This window comes from Triturus cristatus, chromosome 1_1 (assembly GCF_964204655.1).
Source record: "Triturus cristatus chromosome 1_1, aTriCri1.1, whole genome shotgun sequence".
Lineage (NCBI taxonomy): Eukaryota > Metazoa > Chordata > Amphibia > Caudata > Salamandridae > Triturus > Triturus cristatus.
Window position 1 is genome coordinate 1,160,833,240 of NC_140579.1, and position 21,923 is coordinate 1,160,855,162.

Here is a 21,923-nt window from a genome sequence, read left to right on the forward strand (position 1 = left end):
ACACGGACCATCCAGACCCAGGACCCCAGTAGATGAAGTGTTAAGAGGCTGGATTTCAGCGTAATTAAAGGATAAAAAACAAAGGCAAAAGGACATTGCATATGGATTCACAGCAAGGCATGTAAACACAAACATAGTTCCTGCATAGGGCGAACCCCGTTTATTGGAGCTGCTGCTTCAGATATAAGCAAAATCCGTCCTGTGAGTATAACTCCACAAGTGTGATCTTACGTAATTAGACGTGTGCATATTGAGAGTACCCACAGGTGTCACCCCAATAAATCATGATTTGTTTGAGGAGTGATTGTTGGGAACAGCACCATGCTGCCATTAGAGTCCAAGTCCGATGCAATAGCCTGTGAGGAGCTGGTGCCAACAGCTGGCGAGTGGTCCTCAGAGTGGTCGCAGACGGGATCGCCACCAGTTGCCACACTAGAGCCTGTTGCGGGGAGGGGGTCCCCCTTTAAACTCAGATGGTGTCAGATCCTCCTTTCAATATTCCCAGTATCAGGCCCAATTTGAGGGGGGTGGGCAAACAGGGTCAACCTGGCCACAGTCGTGGGGATTGTGGTTGTTTGACTCATATGTCCTGGAGTCTGCCCTACTAAAGCTCTTCAAGCATGTCCAAGTGCAACCCATCAGCACCTGACTCAATGGCCGCGATGGCAAGCAAGCACCGACTTCTCAGTGGGGTTAGTTGGCGGAGGGGGGGTACAAAGGCACTGAATTCAACAGATATCCAACAGTGTAATAGCATGATTGTCCAACCCAGTGCTTATCATTAAAAGAGGAGCACTTTAATACACTAATAAAACTCAACACTACATGTCACACAGAAAGTATCAGGTACCCAGAATCTCTTGTACAAACAAGAATACTGCTGCATCGCCACCTTCGACCTCCCTTTGTCCACGGTACCATGTTGTAGGCTTCTGCACACGTGCAGCGCTCCCCCAAACTCCCCCATCCTCACTTTGCACTGTAAGGCACTAGCAGCCTCTCAGTTTCTTAGTGTTTTTTTCCACTGTTTGGTTCTACGGTAGGCCTCGCTCTGGCTTCCCACTCTTCAGGCCTGCAAGTCACAGCAGGGTCTCCTTTCCTCCTGTATTGGTTGCATCGGTAATTCAGCAGCTTGGTCCTCCTTCAGTCGCGGTAGCAATGCAATTCACTTCTCATTGCGGGTCTGGGGATAGCAGCTGAGTGCAAGTTCACTTCTAGCAGTTTTGGCACATATTGGGCAAGTGCCAAGACATAATTTCAGGCACACTGGGTGCAAGTGTCACAGCTTCAACAGCAAAGTCAATTCAGGCACACATGGTGGGTGTCACGATTAAATGATGGTTTCTTCTTCAGTAGCAAATCTCTGCACACATTTGGCAGTTCGGGCTGGACTGTTCCCATGAAGCACAGGGTCAAGACTGATTTGCATATGGCCAGGTCTAAACTGGGGTGGCATGGTGAGCAAAAGAATGATGGATTTAACCCAGATCTCTTGACTGGGGGTGAATGGTTTGATTTGTTCTGCATTCCGTCCATCAATTGTGTGTCTTTTGCTTTCTCGCCTTAAGTGCGCCAGGTATGCCCAGACGTGGGTCCCGGGCTCACTGTTCCACTGGAATCAAGCTATCCTGGCTGAAGAGGGGTGAAACCCTGAAACCGGTCCTAGGATGCTTGTTTCCGGTCCAGGGAGGACCTGGCTTGGCAGTTCGGGCTGGACTGTTCCCATGAGGCACAGGGTCAAGACTGATTTGCATATGGCCAGGTCTAAACTGGGGTGGCATGGTGAGCAAAAGAATGATGAATTTAACCCAGATCTCTTGACTGGGGGTGAATGGTTTGATTTGTTCTGCATTCCGTCCATCAATTGTGTGTCTTTTGCTTTCTCGCCTTAAGTGCGCCAGGTATGCCCAGACGTGGGTCCCGGGCTCACTGTTCCACTGGAATCAAGCTATCCTGGCTGAAGAGGGATGAAACCCTGAAACCGGTCCTAGAATGCTTGTTTCCGGTCCAGGGAGGACCTGGCTTGGCAGTACGGGCTGGACTGTTCCCATGAGGCACAGGGTCAAGACTGATTTGCATATGGCCACCTCTAAACTGGGGTGGCATGGTGAGCAAAAGAATGATGGATTTAACCCAGATCCCTTGACTGGGGATGAATGGTTTGATTTGTTCTGCATTCCGTCCATCAATTGTGTGTCTTTTGCTTTCTCGCCCTAAGTGCACCTGGTATGCCCAGACGTGGGTCCCGGGCTCACTGTTCCACTGGAATCAAGCTATCCTGGCTGAAGAGGGGTAAAACCCCGAAACCGGTCCTAGGATGCTTGTTTCCGGTCCATGGAGGACCTGGCTTGGCAGTTCGGGCTGGACTGTTCCCATGGGGCACAGGGTCAAGGCTGATTTGCATATGGCCAGGTCTAAACTGGGGTGGCATGGTGAGCAAAAGAATGATGGATTTAACCCAGATCTCTTGACTGGGGGTGAATGGTTTGATTTGTTCTGCATTCCGTCCATCAATTGCGTGTCTTTTGGTGCCATGGCTGCAACATCAAGGTCGAGAGGATGATCAGCCCAGACACACTTCAGTAGGGCCACAACGTCACCATTTTGGCGATACCAGCTCTGAGCGTGAAGCCTTTGTCAGACAGACAAGCATCAATTCTTTTTGCCCACACGAGTAGTCCACTCTCTTCTGCAGGGTTAGCTCACTCCTTCCCTGGTTTTCCAGGTAGGATCCACCAGGTATTCCAGGACAAATAATAGCTTTTCTTTCAAGTTAGACTCCAGGTGATGTCCCCTCACCTCTGGTTCCCCTTGTGGCTGTCTGGTGAATATCAGCCACAGGGAAGTCTCTTTTGAGAACACTAGGAGAAGCCAAAACCCTTTATGGGTGGTCACGAATGGCAGTTGGAGGGTATTTCTTGGACAGGGCGTAGTAGATCTTCATGCAAAGCGTAACCGAACGTGAAATTGTATGTTTTTATATATTTTGCTCCATGAAAAAATGCAACAAATTATATTCTATTTAAGATGCTTGAGCACCCGCACTGTCATTTTTCACTACTCAGAGAGCCTGCAGAAGCACGTAGGTCTAAGGCATTTCCTTCCAAAGGGCCTGTTCATGAGTGATGGATGGATATTCTGGGCAGGAATCTGATGATTCTTATATGCTGCATTTTTTGTAGTTTTATACATCACAAACTTGCCCCAAGGACATTAGAGCACTTTATGTTTCCATCAAATTACATTACACGAGGTCAGATTTTTTTTTCTTGTGTTAGGCACGGGGAGGTTACGCAGTTTTCCCAGAAAAACGGGTTGATCAGTCAATGCCTGGACTCAAATCTAGTTTCTCAGTTCCGAAGTCGGCAGCTTTGACTGCTAGGCCTCATCTCCTCCTCTGCATTATATGAGCAAAATTCTCCCAGTGTGAAGGTGAAACTTGTAGAACACATATTTTAGGTGCACTATTTCCACACACAATACCTTGAAGGCAGGCATTCTGTGTTACATGTAACTACAGGTCAGGTGGTTTGATAACTGTGACTGGTGAGCGAGCAAGGTCACTCATGCTCTTTTGGCGCAGTAACTCTTAAGGGTAAAGTAGAAGCACATGAATTAATCATTCTGTGCCCTAGCAATTGGGAAGCAGATATTATCCTGCAACATGGATTTTGATGGGCATTCTTTGGCATTTCTCAATATGAGTGCACTACATCTCGTGTTTCATAAAGTGTATAAGTGTACAGAAGCGTACTGGATGATTTCAGGAGTTCTTGTTCAGAACTCACTTCAAAACATGGCTTTTTGCAAGTAAATATGCTTTATGTAGCAACATGTAAACACAAATTTACAGAGCAGTAATTCCTCCAAATCTTACAGTAAATGTGCGGGACTGTTCACAGTTGCATGTACCCCGAAACAAGGATGCAGGCAAGCATTCTCTTTACACACAAATAAAACAAGCATTTGCAATGCAATAGGTCTCGCATTATAAAAGTTTGAGCTATTGGCATTGCTAATAATAATGCAACACCAGTAGCGCAAACATTCAGTAATGCAAGACCTATTGCATTGCAAACGTTTTTTGTTTGTTGCTTTTTTATATAGCGCGACTTGACCCAAAGGCGTGCATTTATGTTGTATTGAGTTCAGTACAATTATGTTGTATGTTATTATGTGGTACGGAGTGGTATTACGCGGAGTGTATTTATGTTGCATTAAGTAGAGAGTAATTATGTGACGTTGAATTATGTAGTATTGAGTGGTATGTGGAGTGCATATATGTTGCATTGAATACAGTAATTATGTGATGTGTAATTATGTGGTACTGAGTGGTATTATGTTGAGTGCAGTTATGTTGCATTGAGTAGAGTGTAAATATGTGGTGTGTAATTCTGTGGTACTGAGTGGTATTTTGTGGAGTGTATTTATGTTGCATTGAGTAGAGTGTAATTATGTGGCTTGCAATTGTGTGGCACTGAGTGGTATTGGGGCGTATTTATGTTGCATTGAGTAGAGTGTAAATATGTGGTATGTAATTATGTAGCACTGAGTGGTATTATGTGGAGTGTATGTTGCATTTAGTAGAGTGTAATTGTGTGGCGTGTTATTACGTGCCTCAGAGTGGAGTGCGAGAGTGAGAGGGATGAGGGATAACGAGAGAGAGGGAGGGAGAGAAAGAGAGCTAGAGCGAGAATGAGGGAGAGAGATAGGGTTAGAAAGAGTGAAAGAGAGAGAGGGCGAGAAAGAGAGAGGGAGAGAGATAGAAACAGGGGGAGAGAGGGAGGAGAGATAAAGAGAGAGCGGGAGGGAAAGAGAGAAAGAGGGAGGGAGAGAGAGACAGAGAGAGAGAAATAGAGAGGAGAGAGTGAAAGAGAGAGAGAGAGCAAGAGAGGGTGGGAGAGACTGAGAACGAGAGAGAGAGAGAGAGAGAAAGAGGAGAGAGATAGAGAGGGGGAGGAGAGAAAGAGATAGAGGGAGAGAGAAATAGAAAGAAAGAGGGAGGGAGAGAGAGAGAGAAAGAGAGAGGAGAGGAGAGAGAGAGATAGAGAGAGCGGGAGGGATATCGGGGTGATTCCCACTTCCGAAATGAATAAAGTAAGGCCGTGAGAAATGTGGGGCAGAGGGGTCATTATGTCACAATCCTCACACTGTGTATCAGGTCTCTTGTGCTGTGATATTTAGTCAGAGCTGCAGTTAAAAATGTTATGCTACAACTCCTGCTTTGTAAAATTAGGATAAGAGCAAACTTGGCACCTCGCTGCTGTCAGAAGTATCATCGTTTTGAGTTTAACAAGGGTCAGAAAGTACTTGAGACAAGAGAAGCTGTTTAAATGCAGACAGACATAGATGAGCCACAGCTCCTAACAGCCTTCCAGCAGCCTTTGAGTGCTATGTAGCTGGGATCAGACTGGTCGCTCTCGTCTGGCCCAAAGTAACCGACTGCAAACTGAGTGATATGTTAACATTAATATGGATACACTAACAGACGTGTTCCAGTCAGGAAATCGGCGAGATTTTAGAGAAGAGTGCGGTTCTTTGTAAATATTACTGGGAACAATTAAACTGCATTTCCTGGGATGTTAACGCTACCTTCAGCAAGGCAAAAAGAGCCTTTCAAACATGCAAGCATGAAAGGGAAGGATATGCAGAGTGCCGGGTAGTTTGTTACAGTAAGAGGTCACAGTGGGGGAAAGACTAACTACTGTGATAATACCAAGCCAAGCCACCCATGACGCTGGGCCATGAAGAGCCGAAAAACCCCACCGCTTTATTACAAGCGTGCTGAGCTACAAATCCGAGCCGCCAAGGGAGGGGGTGGCAAATGGTGATCACTTTTGCGGCCGCTTTGATGTTCTCAGTGGCCGCGCGGCTCACTGAGATCATCAAAGCGGCCGCAAAAGTGATCAACAGGCTGACAAATGGTGCGCGCGCCCGGCGCACATGCACTGTAGCTGGAGGCCTGAAAAGCACTAGTCTGCACTTCCAAATCCCCCGTTTACTAAAGCTCTCGCCAGAGCAGCGCTAAAGCGCTGGCTCAGGCGAGACCTAGAAATGATTAGCGGGACAATTATCCAATGGGATCATGATACACTGTGCCTTGCCATAAACAGCCAATGTAATAAGATACTGCATACATGGAGTCCATTCTATTCTCCGGTGGGGTAGGAATGAAAAATGCTAGAGTGACAGTCTGGCCCATGTGAAAGGCAGACACAACTTAAGGTAGAAATGAAGGGTATGCACGAAGAACAAGTTTATCCAGCCAGAACACAGTGAAAGGTAGCCGGGCCATCAGGGTCTTAAGTTCACCGTCTCTATAGGCCGAAGTTACTACCAATAAGAAAACAAATTTCACTGTCAGTAGTCAAACTGGGTAACTGAACATTGACTCGAATGGGGAAACAATGAGGAAGGTTAATAACAAATTCAAATCCATTGTGGAATAATAAATGGAGAGGAAGGAAACAAATAGATCAAACCTTTCAGAAAACTCGCTACCAGTGTCAACTTAAATAATGAAGGCTGGTTAGAGAGACACATGAAGCAGGACTTGGGCAGCAAAATAGCCCTGCAACAACTTACAAGCACTGTTAGGAAATATTCAGCACGAACCGTCAATCATAGTAAAGTGGGAACAGAAAGGATTCAAACCTTTAGTCACATCAGTCAACAAACTTATTTCAGTGGCCTGCATAAATGTGTTTTTTGTGTGGCAGATTTGCTGTTATGCAAAATGATATCTGCCACTTCAGAGGTAAACAAAGGTTGTTGGTTGACACAGCTCAATCTCCTTGTTTGGAGTCATGGTGCTAGAGGATTGGCATAGAGGATTCAACCATCTTGCTGTGAAAGCAGGTTCACCCTCTTTGGGTGATGAAGAGGGGGCCAAGTGCTGAGTTCTAACAGATGAGCATATCAAGCCCTCCTTACCTAATCTGAGGCTATTGATTGTGCTCGATCCTCCTGCACCTTCTACAGGGCTTTGATAGAAACAAAATCGGTGGGTATTAAAACGGGAATATTCCCTGCGTGCTAGACAGTTTTGTGCCCAATCACTTGTATCTGGTACTGTGGTGTGTGGAAATTAGGCCCTAACCTTACCCTAATGTAGTTTGGATGCAAAGGCCTCGGCTTGTCCCTTGATGTGAATCTGGTCCTGGACCTGGAGGGTGCACGAAGGGTTCTCTTCATAATGACAGAGGACTACCGATCCTGTCAAGGAATCAAGCGTGTAGCGTTGTGGTGGCTACATATGTTTTTAGTGATCCTAGTGAGACCAGACTTTTTTTTTAATCTGTATCATAAGAGCAGTTAGGTACTGGCATACTCATGAAAAGTTCCATTAAACACGTGTCTGTGTATGTATGCTTGTGGTCTTTGTGTTACACACATTGTCCATGTGTGATGGAACTAAATTGAAGGTGGCATATGGGCCCCATTGGGTCCCATGTGCACAAAATGAAGTTGAGGTTACTTTACCAGACAGTGAAAGTATATTCAGGACATTCCTGAAACTGGAGAGAGGGGACGTAGACATTGAAGCGCGGAAAGAGTTCCCCATAGAAATCGAATGAGTTCCTTATGCTGCAGAGAGCGGTTGATAAGGCCCCCTAAATACTTCTTCATGGTGGATGATAGAGGTGAAGGGTGGGGCAGCAGTTGCTGTTGTCAAGAGTGTGAAGGGGTCTTTTGAAAGACTTTTCTCTCTTACGGAGCTCTGGTAGGTGCGGATGTTGCTAGCACGGTACAGAAAGCTCACAATTATTTGTACATCTTTTGGGGGGTTTCCAACAAAGTGATGACCCTGCTGTGAGAATCATCACTCTAGACAAAGGCTTAGTCTGGAGGACAGCCTTAGAAGAACACATGAAAGACGGACCAATTCAAACCGTTTGTGAAAGTGTAGACAGAGAATATATATCCCCGTCTGCTGTACCTGTATAAGAGTGAGAATTGATGAATTCTTTCTTGCTCCAGTTCCAAGTTCTCTTTGATTATGCAGGAGGTACTCAGCTGAGTACACAGAGTACTACTGCACAGCCAGGGCTGGTTGGCAGTACTCTTTCCAACCTCCTGGTGGGTATTTCTTTGAGAAGTATCCATCAGAAGAAAAGCATGCCTTCCTTCGTTCACACTTTACCATGTGGACACTATATTATTCGCTGCCTTGCGACTTCCCTTGTGAGTTTCTAATGTTGCTAATAAGATTCCAAGGTTTGCAGTGTACTGTGTGATGTTATTGTCTCTGTCATGTACGATCTCCATTCCTTTCTGCATGAACTAGTGGGGCATGGAAAAGCTCATAGGAACTGAATCCAGTATTCCATTTAGTGCCTTATATGTCTTTGGGCCTTGACATTCTGGGGGTGAGGGGGGGTAAAGCCCAGCTGTATCTGCCTGGCGCCACCTGATGGAGCGGAGAGCTATTGGTGGCAGAAATGTTTCTGGATCCAGTTTGGCACCTGAAGGATATTCATAAGGTGAGGAATCTGCCTGAAGATAAGCAGAAATATTGCTTTAAAAGGTATGTAACTAAGTGTGTACTTACTAGTTTGTAATTGTTTTCGGCAGACGGTACAGTTGGTGATATTAACCAACAGTGCAAACATATAATCGAAAAATGAAAATAGTAGAAAACCTACTCGCTAAAATAACCACCCGTATCATGAGGCACCACAATCTGAATGGATTGAGGCTGAGGATCACTTGACCTAATACTCCCTTTCCCCTTCACCACCATAGGAGCACCCTTCAGTTAGGAGCAACTCAATAGCAGACCAGTACCTCCAAATAGAGCCAGTTTTGTCAATTGAAAATTGTGAACGTTGCAGTAGGAAAAAAGCCTAAAGTAACCTACTTGATATTCTGGAGTGCACTATATGACCGTAAATGTTTAGCCAATTATACAAGCCAGACTTTGGACAAAACGAAATAATGACTGGTGGAGAGGTGTGGCTCACTGGTTAGAGGCGGCAGACCCGTAAGCAGAGGACGGCCCGGGACCAGGGTTCGATTCCCGACGCGGCAGGGTCGTGGACCAGGGTCAGCGGGCTCGATAATTCTCGACTCGGTGCCTACTCCAGTCAGGGACCACACTCGGCAACTCTGGGCATTAGCTTGCCTCATCTTCACAACGGCCCCCCCAGACCGCCGGGGATGCTTGGTCGCACCTTAGAGATACCCATTAGGGACCATCTCTCAGGGTGAGCCAGGACGGGTTCCCCAGCGGTTGAAGCGCGGAGATACTCCTCCGGGAGTCGATTCTAGCGCTATATAAACCCACAATTAAATTAAATTAATGTTTGAGTTACTTCAGAACTTGTAATAAACTTTTATTTATACATTATTGCTAAGTATCTGCATTTGCTCTTACCCAGTTATAAATTTAAAGACTTTTTCCACAATTGACCTTGGATTGACAAACTATTGTTAATTGTTTAATTATACAGATCGTCATGTTATGCTTAGCAAGTTTTTCTCACATTAAAATGTTTTCTCCTTTACAGGTCTTTACAGCATAGGTAAAGAGTCATTACTGATTGAATTAGCCAGGTTTTTTCGAACTTGGATTGTTGTGAGTCCCCAAAGACTTAAATTACTAAAGCTTTTAGAACTGGAAGATGTTTTCACATCAGAAGAAGCAGCAGGTAGGATCAGCGTTGTTGAGCAGTCTGCTGTAAACTATACTAACATGATGCACTGGAATCGCACTCACCCAACAATTGCAATTGTGCCAACCAGCCGACAAGTTAATATGTGGCACAAGGATATTCATGTCGTCCCATACTCTGACCATTCGTCCTTTGAAGAGCTGCTTGATTTCGTAGGCAGATTGAAGCCCTGCTCCTTAGAGCCTGTTGTTAAGACCAAAATGTGTCAGGTGTATTCAGGGATTACCTAGGCTCCCCCCAAAACACGTTGTTAAATGTAAAGGTTCCAAAATCTGTTAGGAGTTTATGAGGCACCCAAAACAGTCTGTGCACTGTGTGGGTAGAAAAGATGAACGATGGCCAGTACCATCCAACTCTCTTCACTTTCATAAAGGAGTAATATTTGAATCTGCAGAGGAAAATGGACACTATCAGACAGCATTGTATAGTCTGAGAGACAATCAGGAGAGTGAAACAAATTCACAGGTAGATGGAACATTAGCTACTACGGAAAAGGGTTCCAAGACAGCTTCGCCACGTGACCGGAAGAGAAAAGATGCAGAAGTGAATGGTAACTCAAAGAAATGGCAACTGAAGGGAACTCTTCAAGAACCCATTTGCCCCAGCCCATGTAAAAGCATAACTCTTGCTGTAATGGAGGACAAGAAGGTATATCCGTTCAGCTCTCAGAGTCGCTTGGTTCAGTGGCTCATAGCAGGACGCACTGGCAAAACTAATAGTTACAAGACATTATCAGAGAAAGACATTCTATCTTCCTCAAACTCTGAGCATATTGACTTCACCAAGCAACAGACATCCACGAAGGACCACTTGGTAAATGCCCATCCTATTGATGGAGTAAGGACACGTTCTGTACAAGTGAGGCAATGCTCTGCCAGCAGTTTTTGAAACCATATCCCTTCGCTATCGGAGCATACAGTGTCTACCCCATTAGGGGGCCTAATTTTACGTAGAGGGTGTATGACAAGGAACACGGACCATCCAGACCCAGGACCCCAGTAGATGAAGTGTTAAGAGGCTGGATTTCAGCGTAATTAAAGGATAAAAAACAAAGGCAAAAGGACATTGCATATGGATTCACAGCAAGGCATGTAAACACAAACATAGTTCCTGCATAGGGCGAACCCCGTTTATTGGAGCTGCTGCTTCAGATATAAGCAAAATCCGTCCTGTGAGTATAACTCCACAAGTGTGATCTTACGTAATTAGACGTGTGCATATTGAGAGTACCCACAGGTGTCACCCCAATAAATCATGATTTGTTTGAGGAGTGATTGTTGGGAACAGCACCATGCTGCCATTAGAGTCCAAGTCCGATGCAATAGCCTGTGAGGAGCTGGTGCCAACAGCTGGCGAGTGGTCCTCAGAGTGGTCGCAGACGGGATCGCCACCAGTTGCCACACTAGAGCCTGTTGCGGGGAGGGGGTCCCCCTTTAAACTCAGATGGTGTCAGATCCTCCTTTCAATATTCCCAGTATCAGGCCCAATTTGAGGGGGGTGGGCAAACAGGGTCAACCTGGCCACAGTCGTGGGGATTGTGGTTGTTTGACTCATATGTCCTGGAGTCTGCCCTACTAAAGCTCTTCAAGCATGTCCAAGTGCAACCCATCAGCACCTGACTCAATGGCCGCGATGGCAAGCAAGCACCGACTTCTCAGTGGGGTTAGTTGGCGGAGGGGGGGTACAAAGGCACTGAATTCAACAGATATCCAACAGTGTAATAGCATGATTGTCCAACCCAGTGCTTATCATTAAAAGAGGAGCACTTTAATACACTAATAAAACTCAACACTACATGTCACACAGAAAGTATCAGGTACCCAGAATCTCTTGTACAAACAAGAATACTGCTGCATCGCCACCTTCGACCTCCCTTTGTCCACGGTACCATGTTGTAGGCTTCTGCACACGTGCAGCGCTCCCCCAAACTCCCCCATCCTCACTTTGCACTGTAAGGCACTAGCAGCCTCTCAGTTTCTTAGTGTTTTTTTCCACTGTTTGGTTCTACGGTAGGCCTCGCTCTGGCTTCCCACTCTTCAGGCCTGCAAGTCACAGCAGGGTCTCCTTTCCTCCTGTATTGGTTGCATCGGTAATTCAGCAGCTTGGTCCTCCTTCAGTCGCGGTAGCAATGCAATTCACTTCTCATTGCGGGTCTGGGGATAGCAGCTGAGTGCAAGTTCACTTCTAGCAGTTTTGGCACATATTGGGCAAGTGCCAAGACATAATTTCAGGCACACTGGGTGCAAGTGTCACAGCTTCAACAGCAAAGTCAATTCAGGCACACATGGTGGGTGTCACAATTAAATGATGGTTTCTTCTTCAGTAGCAAATCTCTGCACACATTTGGCAGTTCGGGCTGGACTGTTCCCATGAAGCACAGGGTCAAGACTGATTTGCATATGGCCAGGTCTAAACTGGGGTGGCATGGTGAGCAAAAGAATGATGGATTTAACCCAGATCTCTTGACTGGGGGTGAATGGTTTGATTTGTTCTGCATTCCGTCCATCAATTGTGTGTCTTTTGCTTTCTCGCCTTAAGTGCGCCAGGTATGCCCAGACGTGGGTCCCGGGCTCACTGTTCCACTGGAATCAAGCTATCCTGGCTGAAGAGGGGTGAAACCCTGAAACCGGTCCTAGGATGCTTGTTTCCGGTCCAGGGAGGACCTGGCTTGGCAGTTCGGGCTGGACTGTTCCCATGAGGCACAGGGTCAAGACTGATTTGCATATGGCCAGGTCTAAACTGGGGTGGCATGGTGAGCAAAAGAATGATGAATTTAACCCAGATCTCTTGACTGGGGGTGAATGGTTTGATTTGTTCTGCATTCCGTCCATCAATTGTGTGTCTTTTGCTTTCTCGCCTTAAGTGCGCCAGGTATGCCCAGACGTGGGTCCCGGGCTCACTGTTCCACTGGAATCAAGCTATCCTGGCTGAAGAGGGATGAAACCCTGAAACCGGTCCTAGAATGCTTGTTTCCGGTCCAGGGAGGACCTGGCTTGGCAGTACGGGCTGGACTGTTCCCATGAGGCACAGGGTCAAGACTGATTTGCATATGGCCACCTCTAAACTGGGGTGGCATGGTGAGCAAAAGAATGATGGATTTAACCCAGATCCCTTGACTGGGGATGAATGGTTTGATTTGTTCTGCATTCCGTCCATCAATTGTGTGTCTTTTGCTTTCTCGCCCTAAGTGCACCTGGTATGCCCAGACGTGGGTCCCGGGCTCACTGTTCCACTGGAATCAAGCTATCCTGGCTGAAGAGGGGTAAAACCCCGAAACCGGTCCTAGGATGCTTGTTTCCGGTCCATGGAGGACCTGGCTTGGCAGTTCGGGCTGGACTGTTCCCATGGGGCACAGGGTCAAGGCTGATTTGCATATGGCCAGGTCTAAACTGGGGTGGCATGGTGAGCAAAAGAATGATGGATTTAACCCAGATCTCTTGACTGGGGGTGAATGGTTTGATTTGTTCTGCATTCCGTCCATCAATTGCGTGTCTTTTGGTGCCATGGCTGCAACATCAAGGTCGAGAGGATGATCAGCCCAGACACACTTCAGTAGGGCCACAACGTCACCATTTTGGCGATACCAGCTCTGAGCGTGAAGCCTTTGTCAGACAGACAAGCATCAATTCTTTTTGCCCACACGAGTAGTCCACTCTCTTCTGCAGGGTTAGCTCACTCCTTCCCTGGTTTTCCAGGTAGGATCCACCAGGTATTCCAGGACAAATAATAGCTTTTCTTTCAAGTTAGACTCCAGGTGATGTCCCCTCACCTCTGGTTCCCCTTGTGGCTGTCTGGTGAATATCAGCCACAGGGAAGTCTCTTTTGAGAACACTAGGAGAAGCCAAAACCCTTTATGGGTGGTCACGAATGGCAGTTGGAGGGTATTTCTTGGACAGGGCGTAGTAGATCTTCATGCAAAGCGTAACCGAACGTGAAATTGTATGTTTTTATATATTTTGCTCCATGAAAAAATGCAACAAATTATATTCTATTTAAGATGCTTGAGCACCCGCACTGTCATTTTTCACTACTCAGAGAGCCTGCAGAAGCACGTAGGTCTAAGGCATTTCCTTCCAAAGGGCCTGTTCATGAGTGATGGATGGATATTCTGGGCAGGAATCTGATGATTCTTATATGCTGCATTTTTTGTAGTTTTATACATCACAAACTTGCCCCAAGGACATTAGAGCACTTTATGTTTCCATCAAATTACATTACACGAGGTCAGATTTTTTTTTCTTGTGTTAGGCACGGGGAGGTTACGCAGTTTTCCCAGAAAAACGGGTTGATCAGTCAATGCCTGGACTCAAATCTAGTTTCTCAGTTCCGAAGTCGGCAGCTTTGACTGCTAGGCCTCATCTCCTCCTCTGCATTATATGAGCAAAATTCTCCCAGTGTGAAGGTGAAACTTGTAGAACACATATTTTAGGTGCACTATTTCCACACACAATACCTTGAAGGCAGGCATTCTGTGTTACATGTAACTACAGGTCAGGTGGTTTGATAACTGTGACTGGTGAGCGAGCAAGGTCACTCATGCTCTTTTGGCGCAGTAACTCTTAAGGGTAAAGTAGAAGCACATGAATTAATCATTCTGTGCCCTAGCAATTGGGAAGCAGATATTATCCTGCAACATGGATTTTGATGGGCATTCTTTGGCATTTCTCAATATGAGTGCACTACATCTCGTGTTTCATAAAGTGTATAAGTGTACAGAAGCGTACTGGATGATTTCAGGAGTTCTTGTTCAGAACTCACTTCAAAACATGGCTTTTTGCAAGTAAATATGCTTTATGTAGCAACATGTAAACACAAATTTACAGAGCAGTAATTCCTCCAAATCTTACAGTAAATGTGCGGGACTGTTCACAGTTGCATGTACCCCGAAACAAGGATGCAGGCAAGCATTCTCTTTACACACAAATAAAACAAGCATTTGCAATGCAATAGGTCTCGCATTATAAAAGTTTGAGCTATTGGCATTGCTAATAATAATGCAACACCAGTAGCGCAAACATTCAGTAATGCAAGACCTATTGCATTGCAAACGTTTTTTGTTTGTTGCTTTTTTATATAGCGCGACTTGACCCAAAGGCGTGCATTTATGTTGTATTGAGTTCAGTACAATTATGTTGTATGTTATTATGTGGTACGGAGTGGTATTACGCGGAGTGTATTTATGTTGCATTAAGTAGAGAGTAATTATGTGACGTTGAATTATGTAGTATTGAGTGGTATGTGGAGTGCATATATGTTGCATTGAATACAGTAATTATGTGATGTGTAATTATGTGGTACTGAGTGGTATTATGTTGAGTGCAGTTATGTTGCATTGAGTAGAGTGTAAATATGTGGTGTGTAATTCTGTGGTACTGAGTGGTATTTTGTGGAGTGTATTTATGTTGCATTGAGTAGAGTGTAATTATGTGGCTTGCAATTGTGTGGCACTGAGTGGTATTGGGGCGTATTTATGTTGCATTGAGTAGAGTGTAAATATGTGGTATGTAATTATGTAGCACTGAGTGGTATTATGTGGAGTGTATGTTGCATTTAGTAGAGTGTAATTGTGTGGCGTGTTATTACGTGCCTCAGAGTGGAGTGCGAGAGTGAGAGGGATGAGGGATAACGAGAGAGAGGGAGGGAGAGAAAGAGAGCTAGAGCGAGAATGAGGGAGAGAGATAGGGTTAGAAAGAGTGAAAGAGAGAGAGGGCGAGAAAGAGAGAGGGAGAGAGATAGAAACAGGGGGAGAGAGGGAGGAGAGATAAAGAGAGAGCGGGAGGGAAAGAGAGAAAGAGGGAGGGAGAGAGAGACAGAGAAAGAGAAATAGAGAGGAGAGAGTGAAAGAGAGAGAGAGAGCAAGAGAGGGTGGGAGAGACTGAGAACGAGAGAGAGAGAGAGAGAAAGAGGAGAGAGATAGAGAGGGGGAGGAGAGAAAGAGATAGAGGGAGAGAGAAATAGAAAGAAAGAGGGAGGGAGAGAGAGAGAGAAAGAGAGAGGAGAGGAGAGAGAGAGATAGAGAGAGCGGGAGGGATATCGGGGTGATTCCCACTTCCGAAATGAATAAAGTAAGGCCGTGAGAAATGTGGGGCAGAGGGGTCATTATGTCACAATCCTCACACTGTGTATCAGGTCTCTTGTGCTGTGATATTTAGTCAGAGCTGCAGTTAAAAATGTTATGCTACAACTCCTGCTTTGTAAAATTAGGATAAGAGCAAACTTGGCACCTCGCTGCTGTCAGAAGTATCATCGTTTTGAGTTTAACAAGGGTCAGAAAGTACTTGAGACAAGAGAAGCTGTTTAAATGCAGACAGACATAGATGAGCCACAGCTCCTAACAGCCTTCCAGCAGCCTTTGAGTGCTATGTAGCTGGGATCAGACTGGTCGCTCTCGTCTGGCCCAAAGTAACCGACTGCAAACTGAGTGATATGTTAACATTAATATGGATACACTAACAGACGTGTTCCAGTCAGGAAATCGGCGAGATTTTAGAGAAGAGTGCGGTTCTTTGTAAATATTACTGGGAACAATTAAACTGCATTTCCTGGGATGTTAACGCTACCTTCAGCAAGGCAAAAAGAGCCTTTCAAACATGCAAGCATGAAAGGGAAGGATATGCAGAGTGCCGGGTAGTTTGTTACAGTAAGAGGTCACAGTGGGGGAAAGACTAACTACTGTGATAATACCAAGCCAAGCCACCCATGACGCTGGGCCATGAAGAGCCGAAAAACCCCACCGCTTTATTACAAGCGTGCTGAGCTACAAATCCGAGCCGCCAAGGGAGGGGGTGGCAAATGGTGATCACTTTTGCGGCCGCTTTGATGTTCTCAGTGGCCGCGCGGCTCACTGAGATCATCAAAGCGGCCGCAAAAGTGATCAACAGGCTGACAAATGGTGCGCGCGCCCGGCGCACATGCACTGTAGCTGGAGGCCTGAAAAGCACTAGTCTGCACTTCCAAATCCCCCGTTTACTAAAGCTCTCGCCAGAGCAGCGCTAAAGCGCTGGCTCAGGCGAGACCTAGAAATGATTAGCGGGACAATTATCCAATGGGATCATGATACACTGTGCCTTGCCATAAACAGCCAATGTAATAAGATACTGCATACATGGAGTCCATTCTATTCTCCGGTGGGGTAGGAATGAAAAATGCTAGAGTGACAGTCTGGCCCATGTGAAAGGCAGACACAACTTAAGGTAGAAATGAAGGGTATGCACGAAGAACAAGTTTATCCAGCCAGAACACAGTGAAAGGTAGCCGGGCCATCAGGGTCTTAAGTTCACCGTCTCTATAGGCCGAAGTTACTACCAATAAGAAAACAAATTTCACTGTCAGTAGTCAAACTGGGTAACTGAACATTGACTCGAATGGGGAAACAATGAGGAAGGTTAATAACAAATTCAAATCCATTGTGGAATAATAAATGGAGAGGAAGGAAACAAATAGATCAAACCTTTCAGAAAACTCGCTACCAGTGTCAACTTAAATAATGAAGGCTGGTTAGAGAGACACATGAAGCAGGACTTGGGCAGCAAAATAGCCCTGCAACAACTTACAAGCACTGTTAGGAAATATTCAGCACGAACCGTCAATCATAGTAAAGTGGGAACAGAAAGGATTCAAACCTTTAGTCACATCAGTCAACAAACTTATTTCAGTGGCCTGCATAAATGTGTTTTTTGTGTGGCAGATTTGCTGTTATGCAAAATGATATCTGCCACTTCAGAGGTAAACAAAGGTTGTTGGTTGACACAGCTCAATCTCCTTGTTTGGAGTCATGGTGCTAGAGGATTGGCATAGAGGATTCAACCATCTTGCTGTGAAAGCAGGTTCACCCTCTTTGGGTGATGAAGAGGGGGCCAAGTGCTGAGTTCTAACAGATGAGCATATCAAGCCCTCCTTACCTAATCTGAGGCTATTGATTGTGCTCGATCCTCCTGCACCTTCTACAGGGCTTTGATAGAAACAAAATCGGTGGGTATTAAAACGGGAATATTCCCTGCGTGCTAGACAGTTTTGTGCCCAATCACTTGTATCTGGTACTGTGGTGTGTGGAAATTAGGCCCTAACCTTACCCTAATGTAGTTTGGATGCAAAGGCCTCGGCTTGTCCCTTGATGTGAATCTGGTCCTGGACCTGGAGGGTGCACGAAGGGTTCTCTTCATAATGACAGAGGACTACCGATCCTGTCAAGGAATCAAGCGTGTAGCGTTGTGGTGGCTACATATGTTTTTAGTGATCCTAGTGAGACCAGACTTTTTTTTTAATCTGTATCATAAGAGCAGTTAGGTACTGGCATACTCATGAAAAGTTCCATTAAACACGTGTCTGTGTATGTATGCTTGTGGTCTTTGTGTTACACACATTGTCCATGTGTGATGGAACTAAATTGAAGGTGGCATATGGGCCCCATTGGGTCCCATGTGCACAAAATGAAGTTGAGGTTACTTTACCAGACAGTGAAAGTATATTCAGGACATTCCTGAAACTGGAGAGAGGGGACGTAGACATTGAAGCGCGGAAAGAGTTCCCCATAGAAATCGAATGAGTTCCTTATGCTGCAGAGAGCGGTTGATAAGTCCCCCTAAATACTTCTTCATGGTGGATGATAGAGGTGAAGGGTGGGGCAGCAGTTGCTGTTGTCAAGAGTGTGAAGGGGTCTTTTGAAAGACTTTTCTCTCTTACGGAGCTCTGGTAGGTGCGGATGTTGCTAGCACGGTACAGAAAGCTCACAATTATTTGTACATCTTTTGGGGGGTTTCCAACAAAGTGATGACCCTGCTGTGAGAATCATCACTCTAGACAAAGGCTTAGTCTGGAGGACAGCCTTAGAAGAACACATGAAAGACGGACCAATTCAAACCGTTTGTGAAAGTGTAGACAGAGAATATATATCCCCGTCTGCTGTACCTGTATAAGAGTGAGAATTGATGAATTCTTTCTTGCTCCAGTTCCAAGTTCTCTTTGATTATGCAGGAGGTACTCAGCTGAGTACACAGAGTACTACTGCACAGCCAGGGCTGGTTGGCAGTACTCTTTCCAACCTCCTGGTGGGTATTTCTTTGAGAAGTATCCATCAGAAGAAAAGCATGCCTTCCTTCGTTCACACTTTACCATGTGGACACTATATTATTCGCTGCCTTGCGACTTCCCTTGTGAGTTTCTAATGTTGCTAATAAGATTCCAAGGTTTGCAGTGTACTGTGTGATGTTATTGTCTCTGTCATGTACGATCTCCATTCCTTTCTGCATGAACTAGTGGGGCATGGAAAAGCTCATAGGAACTGAATCCAGTATTCCATTTAGTGCCTTATATGTCTTTGGGCCTTGACATTCTGGGGGTGAGGGGGGGTAAAGCCCAGCTGTATCTGCCTGGCGCCACCTGATGGAGCGGCGAGCTATTGGTGGCAGAAATGTTTCTGGATCCAGTTTGGCACCTGAAGGATATTCATAAGGTGAGGAATCTGCCTGAAGATAAGCAGAAATATTGCTTTAAAAGGTATGTAACTAAGTGTGTACTTACTAGTTTGTAATTGTTTTCGGCAGACGGTACAGTTGGTGATATTAACCAACAGTGCAAACATATAATCGAAAAATGAAAATAGTAGAAAACCTACTCGCTAAAATAACCACCCGTATCATGAGGCACCACAATCTGAATGGATTGAGGCTGAGGATCACTTGACCTAATACTCCCTTTCCCCTTCACCACCATAGGAGCACCCTTCAGTTAGGAGCAACTCAATAGCAGACCAGTACCTCCAAATAGAGCCAGTTTTGTCAATTGAAAATTGTGAACGTTGCAGTAGGAAAAAAGCCTAAAGTAACCTACTTGATATTCTGGAGTGCACTATATGACCGTAAATGTTTAGCCAATTATACAAGCCAGACTTTGGACAAAACGAAATAATGACTGGTGGAGAGGTGTGGCTCACTGGTTAGAGGCGGCAGACCCGTAAGCAGAGGACGGCCCGGGACCAGGGTTCGATTCCCGACGCGGCAGGGTCGTGGACCAGGGTCAGCGGGCTCGATAATTCTCGACTCGGTGCCTACTCCAGTCAGGGACCACACTCGGCAACTCTGGGCATTAGCTTGCCTCATCTTCACAACGGCCCCCCCAGACCGCCGGGGATGCTTGGTCGCACCTTAGAGATACCCATTAGGGACCATCTCTCAGGGTGAGCCAGGACGGGTTCCCCAGCGGTTGAAGCGCGGAGATACTCCTCCGGGAGTCGATTCTAGCGCTATATAAACCCACAATTAAATTAAATTAAATTAATGTTTGAGTTACTTCAGAACTTGTAATAAACTTTTATTTATACATTATTGCTAAGTATCTGCATTTGCTCTTACCCAGTTATAAATTTAAAGACTTTTTCCACAATTGACCTTGGATTGACAAACTATTGTTAATTGTTTAATTATACAGATCGTCATGTTATGCTTAGCAAGTTTTTCTCACATTAAAATGTTTTCTCCTTTACAGGTCTTTACAGCATAGGTAAAGAGTCATTACTGATTGAATTAGCCAGGTTTTTTCGAACTTGGATTGTTGTGAGTCCCCAAAGACTTAAATTACTAAAGCTTTTAGAACTGGAAGATGTTTTCACATCAGAAGAAGCAGCAGGTAGGATCAGCGTTGTTGAGCAGTCTGCTGTAAACTATACTAACATGATGCACTGGAATCGCACTCACCCAACAATTGCAATTGTGCCAACCAGCCGACAAGTTAATATGTGGCACAAGGATATTCATGTCGTCCCATACTCTGACCATTCGTCCTTTGAAGAGCTGCTTGATTTCGTAGGCAGATTGAAGCCCTGCTCCTTAGAGCCTGTTGTTAAGACCAAAATGTGTCAGGTGTATTCAGGGATTACCTAGGCTCCCCCCAAAACACGTTGTTAAATGTAAAGGTTCCAAAATCTGTTAGGAGTTTATGAGGCACCCAAAACAGTCTGTGCACTGTGTGGGTAGAAAAGATGAACGATGGCCAGTACCATCCAACTCTCTTCACTTTCATAAAGGAGTAATATTTGAATCTGCAGAGGAAAATGGACACTATCAGACAGCATTGTATAGTCTGAGAGACAATCAGGAGAGTGAAACAAATTCACAGGTAGATGGAACATTAGCTACTACGGAAAAGGGTTCCAAGACAGCTTCGCCACGTGACCGGAAGAGAAAAGATGCAGAAGTGAATGGTAACTCAAAGAAATGGCAACTGAAGGGAACTCTTCAAGAACCCATTTGCCCCAGCCCATGTAAAAGCATAACTCTTGCTGTAATGGAGGACAAGAAGGTATATCCGTTCAGCTCTCAGAGTCGCTTGGTTCAGTGGCTCATAGCAGGACGCACTGGCAAAACTAATAGTTACAAGACATTATCAGAGAAAGACATTCTATCTTCCTCAAACTCTGAGCATATTGACTTCACCAAGCAACAGACATCCACGAAGGACCACTTGGTAAATGCCCATCCTATTGATGGAGTAAGGACACGTTCTGTACAAGTGAGGCAATGCTCTGCCAGCAGTTTTTCCAAAGGTTCTGCTGTTAGGGTTCATCGTGGGGCACAGGAACAATTTCCTTTGGTTCCTCCAAGCAAAGTGATTGTCTACAATAGTGAACAGTTCCACAGAACAGTTGACAACTATTGCAAAAAATTCAAAATCAAGCCAATAGAGATTATATGATTACATTTTTAGGAGTAAAAGATGCAAGAACACTACTAATGTGTATAATAAATGTGAGAAACCAAAGGTATGGCTTTGTGGCCTTCCCCTTCTAAGTACCTTTGTTTCTTGTCATTAGATACCTCTGTCTCCGATCAGGTGCGTTTGCATTGCCTTTGGATATGTCTCCTTCTCAATATACTAATCCTATATCCCTTGCAAAATCAAATGTTCCTGTTTTATAGGCTAGAGGAGGGCGGTGGAATATTTCTAGTAGAGTGATTCGATGTAATTGAATATGACAAGGATAAATCAGATTGGATTGCAAGTAACATTGTGCAGATTAAATAAGACATATTTTCATATTGCAGCACATATATCAGAAACTAGTTTTCTAGGGTTGTACTTAATATATTGCTTAATATTTGTTTTTCTTTATCAAGCAGTGGTGCTTTTGCTAGTAGTCACCAAAGTGACATCCGTAAGAAAAAGTGCAAAAATAGCACCCGTAAATTAAAATAGTAAATGTTGAAAATCAACAAAAAGAAAAAAATTATCCTAATTATATACATTTGATGCATT

At 45.1% G+C, this 21,923-nt stretch overlaps 2 pseudogenes; both read left to right on the top strand.

The window, feature by feature from the left end:
• Nucleotides 1–321: 321 nt before the first annotated feature.
• LOC146871798 (uncharacterized) lies at nt 322–10,562 on the top strand (annotated as a pseudogene).
• Nucleotides 10,563–10,965: 403 nt separating this feature from the next.
• Nucleotides 10,966–21,612, top strand: LOC146871799 (uncharacterized; annotated as a pseudogene).
• Nucleotides 21,613–21,923: the final 311 nt, after the last annotated feature.